Source organism: Buceros rhinoceros, unplaced genomic scaffold, assembly GCF_000710305.1.
Source record: "Buceros rhinoceros silvestris isolate BGI_N320 unplaced genomic scaffold, ASM71030v1 scaffold39149, whole genome shotgun sequence".
In the NCBI taxonomy this organism is placed as follows: domain Eukaryota; kingdom Metazoa; phylum Chordata; class Aves; order Bucerotiformes; family Bucerotidae; genus Buceros; species Buceros rhinoceros.
In genome coordinates, this window is record NW_010434154.1 from 11,438 (window position 1) to 16,859 (window position 5,422).

A 5,422-nucleotide genomic window follows, 5' to 3' on the forward strand; every position below is an offset into this window, starting at 1 on the left:
TATTCCAGTAGAGTTAGTTACTCACACGCTGGAGGGATTTTGTCAGCATAGTTGTGGCACTAAGCAGTCAGTCTGTGACATCCTTGTTACCAACTTAAGGAAAGCAAATGCCAAGGTTAAAGCAAGTGGGAGCAGAAAGGGACAAGATTAATAAATGGAACAGTGGCCATACAAGTGTAGCATGTTTAAACACACAACTTGCCCTTCACTTTTTTCCTTGTGTTGTATTTGTTTGCATTTGACTCACCTAGAAAACTCCATCTGTTCATTCTGCTTGCAAAATCCCCTTGGATGAAAGTGCCCTTATTCAGGGCAAATAAGTCAGTTTTAGGTGCTAGATTTCAGCTTCAGCTGAGAAAGTTCACTCTTGTTCCTTCTTCACTCATGAAAGGAGGTGAGGAAAAGAAAGGGGAAGGCTCTTCCCATCTTTGATGTGCCACTTGTGGATTGACAAATCACTCTTCGACAGGCTATGGCTGGTGCTGGACGGTCAAGCCCACCCTTTTTAAGAGATTGGAAAAAGAAGGAATAATGAGGTGAGATGAAAGAGGCAGATTCCAGAGGCTTTTATTTTGTTTTGTGAGTTGAACAGAACAGCACTGTCAAACAGTTCTGAGAAAATTAAGATTGTTAAGAAAGCAGAAAGTTGAAATAACAGGAGCCTACAGCCAAGCCACTTGCGGGTGCTGACATTTTGCTGGCTATTATTTTGTGGTGCTTTGTGTGCTTGGGAAGGAGTGGCAAAAGGGCGAGTGAGGCCGAGAGAAGCCAGGGAAAATACTAATCAAGCAGGGCAGAAAAGCCACAGGCACAAGCGGATGCACAAGTTCCTCACCCTGCTAGCCAAGGGAGCAGTCCACGGGGGATGGGCCATGGGGACTTTGAATATTGTTTGTTAAAAAAATAGAATTTTAAAAAAGATTCCAGTCTGTAAACTCCCTACCCCCCATGTTGACCCTTAATGATACACCTCCTCCTGCATGATGAATTTTACTGTCAAAAGCCTTTTCCTCATCGCAGGAGTTACAACACAACATGGTGAAGCATCGTTAACCGGTCCCGGCTCTCCTGAGCTCATCCAAATGTGGCTCTGGCCTGAGTCCCAGGCGGCCCATGGGGGTCTGAGGTGCAAAGGGAAACGGGGCACTGGTGGGCGGGAGAGGTGGGTGCCGTCACTGGCACTGAGCAAAGCAGTGGGAATGACAGCGATGATGCTTTTTAAACACTGCAAATTCACATTGAATTGCATTAGTTTCTACTTTAGTTCTTTTCTGTTAGTGAAGAGTTTCTTCCTTACTAGGAGCGTAACACACAAGCCTTTGGAGGTTTTTTGTCAGGGAGGTAAAAGCTTTAACTCCTTCCCCTTACCTGGGATGTTTAATGTAATTCTCACTTGTTTTTTTATGGCATCAGTCCTTGCAGGGAAGGAGAGAACCTGGGCAGCACTTTCTCAGTCCCACCTGGTTGGCTCTCAGGAGCCAGTGGAGTCTTCAAGCTGGAGCTTCTCCCTGGGGCTGTGGCTTGCTGGGGTGCAGGTCCGAGCTGGAGTGGCGCCAGGCCCCAGGCACCTCCCCAGCAGGACGTGCAGCAGGGCCCGGAGGAAAAGCGGCGGCGACAGTGTGTCCCAACAGGATGCTGGCTGGAGTGTCTGCTTGGCTCTCAGCAGCGAGCTGGCTGTGGCATTGTTGCCTTCTGCTCTCAAGGCGCTGTAACACGCTTTCAGCAGTGCTGTAAACCAGCAGGGCTGCACAAACACAACACCTGACCCAAGGAATCTGGTTTTCCTCCCACCAGAGAGACCCATGAACTGGCCAAGTGTTTAGTTCAAGAGGTGTAATGGTATGAACTACCTGTGCTGTAAAGTTTTACGAGGTGACGAAGTTTTGTAGTCTGGCAACAGTGCAGTCAAGCTGGAGACCATTGGATGCCCTGCCTGGAAGAGGAGGAGAGCAGGCTGGTGAGGAGGGCTGCCTGGCAGGCTGCAGCCTTTTGGGGCAGCCTGGAGGGTGCCCTGAGGGGTGGTGATCCTCCAGCCTGGGACAGGTGTGGTCCAGGGGCTTAGCGCTGCGTGAGGAATGGAGCAGGGCCAGCTCCAGCTCTCTCGCTACCTTCTCTTCCCTCTTTGGGCACATACTTATTTGTATTTGGGCCATGAAACGGGGAGCTAAATACCAAGGTATGACATAGGTACGCCAAGTTGTATGGTTTATTTAGAAGAAAAAGTACTGTTTGCAGGCCTTAAAGATTTTCTGTTGGTAGTTATTACTTTGCAACAACCCTTCTACCTCCCTCTCTCTGCTAGGATCAAATGGCTCTTATTTCCAAAAGCTGAGAAAATAAATACTCGGGAGGTAAGTTGCCAGTGTTGCAGTCGTCCCTCCCAGCACTGGTCTGCTTCTGGTGGCAGTTTGTGCATTTTATACACATTTGTAAGTCATTTATCTACCACATTGCTGCGGGACCTGTGAGTGGATATTGCCTTTCCTTGCACTTCACAGCGGGATGTGGCGAGGTCCTGCACTCAGCAGCACATGGTTGCTCCTGCTTGGTATTCACAGGCACATTCCTCCAGTTGGTGATATATTATTATTGGGCTGGAAGAAAAATAATGCAACCAAGCTCTTATTATTGTCTCCTTTTATTTTTTGGTCATATTAATGTGGGATAATCATTATACAAATGCACAGGAGACGCAGTCAAGGACATATTCATTTTTAAAGTCCTCCAATGCTCTTGTACTTCAGTCATTCATCTTCTGTCTTTAATTAGAGCAAGTGAGCTCAGAGTCACTTAAAAGATTAAATTACCCAATTATTTGAAAAACCCAAATGCAATAACTGTATCTCTTTTTTGATAAATACCAGCGATAGCTGGAAAAGGTTGCCCAAGGCAAGAAATACCGGGAGGCGGAGGAGGCCGTATCGTAACATTCTGGCTTAGCCCAGTGATACCCACTGAATTTTTTGTTACCTGCAGCTATTATTTTTATTTGCATTGGTAGTAATCACAAACTTTTCCATTGCTGCCCTGCTGGTTTCAGCAGTGTGATGAATGTCACTACCCAGATATTTTACAAGTATCCTGGCACCTCCTTGACTGCGGAAAGAATGACATGTGACCACTGGATGATAACCACAGATCAGAAAGAGATAAGGCCATGGCCGGGCATGAGCACAGCCAGGCAGTAAAACCCGTTCAGGCTGATGCTTGTGGATGGGATTTGATCCGTTGTTTGGGAAGTGTATGTGATTAAAACTGTGTGGCGGCTCACTCCATCTTGGGGTGGATTCACTGCTGTCAGGACTGGGCGTTCATCGGTGCCATGCCAGTGGGCAGTCTGGCTCAGCAGCCTTGTGGGAAGCGGCAAAGGTGGCCTGCCAAAAGCACCATTTGGTGCTTTCACTGTCCCACAGACCCACGAGGGAGCTGTTGGTGTGCCCCACAGCTAGGCATTGCCACCAATTGTCATGGGCTAGGGCTGGGCTGACCACAGATGAGTGACAGATGCTCTCTATTAATCACCCTTCCCTAAGCGGAAAGAGAGGAAGCAAGGGAGAGAGTCTTATGGACTAGAAAAGAAAACTAAAACTGCTTTAATGAGAATAGTCATCATAAAATGAAATATATACAAATACATACAATACCAATATTGAACCCAACCTCCTGATGGCAAACCATGTCACCATCACCACTGATGCTGTGGGCAGGCACTGGGGAAGTCTCATGCTGGACTCAGCAGCAGATGGGAACTGGATGCAGGAGCTGGATTCTGGAACTGGATTCAGGAATGCACAGACTGGGATTGAAGGCAGAACGGACAGAGTCTTCCTCAGACACCAGCCATTGAAGAACAGGGATTGACCCTTGTGATCCCTCAGCTTTACACCAAATAAGACGTATATGGAATGGAATGGAATGGAATGGAATGGAATGGAATGGAATGGAATGGAATGGAATACCTTGTTGGTCAGTGTAGGGTCACCTGTCCTGTCCGCTCCTCCCCGCAGGTGCAGCCTCTCACTTACTGCACCACCACTGTGGGACACAGGGTTTAGCAGTGACCTTGGTCTGCACAGGAGCAAGTGTAAGCAAGAGCCTTTCTGCACCTCAACCCCTGGCAGTGACTGTAAACATCCAGCGTTGTCACTGCTAGCAGCACACGCTGTCTGCAGAAATACGCTGTTAACTTCAGAAAGTTCCATCACTTAGAAGAGCCTGAGCTGGAAAGTGAAATCACTGAACAGAATTAGTGCTGTTCTAACTCAAACCAGGACACCAATGCTGTGACATTGCACCTGCAGCAGCAGAGTTCCTCCTTCCTCACCAGCAGCCCTATTGCTCACCAGGACTCCCCAAATACAGCCAGTGAAGAATGGGAATTTTTCCCTAAAACAGTTCTTTTACCTCATTTACAAAGCAGCAGTCACGGGGTGAGCCCAGCACTGCGAGTCTGGGTAACGTGTGCAAGCTGCTGTGATCCCTCCTCCCTGAGACAGGAGGAAAAGGACATGACTCTTCAGTGAAAGATAATTCTGGGCTAGGGAGCTAATATCCTGCACTTTCTCTTCATAGGCCCAGTTCTGAGCTCCTGTCCCACTGGGAGCCAGCTGACATGGGGCAAAACCCAGAGCAGCCGTGAACCCAGGGCAATCTGCGCTTACAGCTGTGGTGGGCTCCTTGCTTGTACTGGTTAACAACCGGAGGGGCACATGGATGGGTGCTTGGTGGTGATGGTATCGCATCAGACAAACTCCCTGCTTTCAGCCACCCCCTCGGCAAGTCTTTAAACTGAAAGATTCCGGAGAGAGAAACAAAATAAAAAGGACTCACTGTTTGTGGTTAAGCCAGACCAGCTGTGGTGCTTCTGGTCCTACTGCCACAAAGACCAAGCCTGGCTGGAGTCAGTGAGGTGCAGCAGGGTGGCCGAGAAGGCTGGCAGACCCCGCATGGGTCTGGGGTCAGGCTGCACACAGGCGCCCAGCTAGCACCTGTCCCACGCGGGTGGTGGGGCACTGCTGGCCTGCAGATGCTGCTGAGAGGGTTACTGTTGTCTGCTCCACCACCTGCAGTTCCCACGGTTTTTAAATTAAATAGTAATAAAAAAGTAATTTGATATGCATCCTCTCAAGGAAAGGAGTCATTGCAGCATGGAGCAGGCCAGGCGTGGTCTGGGGAGGGACAGATGGCCCTGCAGCTCATTTGCTCCCATAATTCGCAAGCTGTTGCAAATCCTCCCTGTAGCAAGTGCTGGCTCTGTGTTTCAGCCACGCGTCTGCTGCAGAGCTCCACTAGCAGGTGAAAGAGAAAGAGCAGAGTCTGCAATTTCCCTAGTGCCTTTTGCAGAATCGAGTATTTTAAGAAATAAGCCATAATCCTCTAGATGGCTGCCAGCAGAGGTCCATGCAGCTGCTCTGGCCGAGCA